The sequence below is a fragment of the Fulmarus glacialis genome, unplaced genomic scaffold, assembly GCF_000690835.1.
Source record: "Fulmarus glacialis isolate BGI_N327 unplaced genomic scaffold, ASM69083v1 scaffold13184, whole genome shotgun sequence".
NCBI lineage: Eukaryota > Metazoa > Chordata > Aves > Procellariiformes > Procellariidae > Fulmarus > Fulmarus glacialis.
Genome location: NW_009209994.1, coordinates 55,517 through 58,026, shown reverse-complemented (window position 1 = coordinate 58,026; position 2,510 = coordinate 55,517).

Sequence of the window (2,510 nt, the reverse complement as noted above, 5' to 3'; positions counted from 1 at the left end):
GGAGACAGTGAGAATGCCGTGGGAGACAGCACCCCCCGCCAGCTCCTCTTGGAGCAAGACCATGACCACATTTGAGGGACGGCAGCTGGGAGTTTGCAAGGGAGGGACTCAGAGGAACGGGTTTCTCCTCGGAGGCACCCCGCTTAGGTACCTGGTCTGGGATGTTAATGCCAGCCTAGCTCTGGAAAGGCACTTAAACACAGAGGTAAAATCAAGCGCGTGCTTTCAAGCGTGGTCTTGTGTGCAACACAAATACATTTTTAAGTGCTTTGCTGAATCGTTTAATCTAACTCCTTCAAAAAGCAATCATTTAAGTTTGTGCAAAACACACCAGAAGAAAGAAAGACCAAAAACCCAGCATTTAAAAAGGCCGCGTGGGCCTGGTTACAAAACACCTTCTTATTTAATGGCCTTGGCAGCCCACGCAGTGTGTTTTAAGGGCCAGACCCACGCGACACCCCTTTCCCCAGCTCTACAAAGACACAACCGGGGTGCGACGGCAGGCAGGTTCCCCAAAGCCACCCAACCCCACAGGACCCCTGCGTGGGGCAAGGTTCAGGTGTGCGTTGCTCCATCCCAGTAGGACCTCAACAAGTGTGAAGGCTGAAGGAACAGCATCCAAATTTGCTGGAGGGGCCAGAAGAAGGCTGGCTGGCTTGGCTCAAGAAAGAAACCAACCTGCCAAGGGGCTCTCCCAGGACTTACGACATGGGTTGGGAGGCAGGAGACAGAACTCGAGCAAAATGATCTTCCCCGAGACTCTAGCTTTGATTTCATGTGTCTCTATCCATCTGCTCTCATTTATTTATTTAGCTGCTCTCCCCAGAGACACGTATAATTCTCTTCTTATTTTCCTTTGCCCCTTAGACAACTGAATCGTGTCACCTCCAGCATGAAGGCCGTGTTGGCGAAATAGCTTCTGTCAGCCACGTCCTCAGTCACATCCCTGCCTGAAGACCTCGGTCCTCGCCGTCCCATCCCTCCACCCCTGCACCCACAGAGAGCCGAGAGAGCCTGGCGCCATCTCGACTACCTCAAATCCAGATGGTTTGTAAAAGCCTCACAACTCTCATGAGGTATTTGAGCATCCAAAATACCACCGTCAGGCAACCATCTTCCCTTTCTGTAAGTTTTTTACTGAAAGTTTGGGGGTCTTGGGACTTCTATAAATACACTGCCCAGGAAGCAGTGCTAGAAGAAGCCTGGCTGCAGATGCAGTCCCACTTCTATCTCATATACATCTTTTTCACAACCTGGGTATCCTCTCCCCATTTTTTTCCCCTCAAAATGCTACCTTGACGGTTAATCCAGTTGCAAGCATCCAGGAGGGGAAATAAGAAAGATCCACTGCAGGATAACGCAGAAAAAAAACCCAACCCAATTGCTTATAACTTTCCTCTCTCCAGATATTCCAAGATATCAGCGCTCCTGTGCTTCTTATCAGTGAAAATAATGCTACGGTCAAAAAATAATGCTAATATGACAGCCTCCGAAGACGCGTACAGTAAAACTCCTTCAGATTCCCTTAGCGCAAGAGGTCCTCTCTCAGCAGTTTTAAAAATCTCAGCCAATTCTTTTGGGGAAATCTCAGGGAGTTAAAGAAATACACCAAAAGAATGAGTCTATTTTTTGCTGGTGCGATCGGGAAGGCAAGGCTATTTTTTATTCTCCCATTTTAAAATTAGCAAGGCTGAAAAGTGAATTCTTGAATGGGAGTCACTCCAGTAAAATGAGCCTTTAACCAGAAATAATGACAGATCCTTCATCCTTCTGGCACAAACAGAAGCGTTACAATGCCCTTCAAGAACGGATCTGCTGACATCTCTCAGAAAGCACGACAGCGGCTCTATTCAGAAACTATCCTAAGCATCTGTCATATCCATATCTTCTTTATTAGCAATTGACATTTTCAAGAAAAAACAGTCTCTTTATCTGCTTAATAGCTCATCTGCACCTCTTCAGGCTGAACTCATAACTCTCGGGTGGTGACATCATGTCACAAGTAGACTATTAGTTCTGTGTCATAATCACTTCACATGAAAAAAATGGGATTTCTGGGTGGCTTTACGAGACTCGCTGAACTCCACCCAAGGCTGGGGAAAAGCAAATCCATCATTTCAGCCTGCAAAGGCGTCTTAGAAGACGCACATTTTAATTGGGATTTCAGGGGGGCGGGGGGAGATGTTCCGTTTCGTATTCCCTAGTGCCATCACATCGTTTACCTGAAGCATCAGGAAAACATCCTGACGATGCCATTTATTCTGACAAACCCTCTCCCCTCATCTCTCGCTCAGCCTGAAGAGGAATAGGGATGGCAGGAGCCTGTAGCCAGAGCCTTTCCGAGGGATTTTGGAAAGTTCACCATGAGGTGTCAGCACTTCTTTGAAGCAGACACCAGGCAGCGTGGCACGGTTGGAGGGTACCGGCACACAGAAGCAGCCAGACGTGAACTGCACAAGTCAAAGTCAAATAATCAGAGAAATTGAAGGCTGCAAGCCCAGGGCTGGACA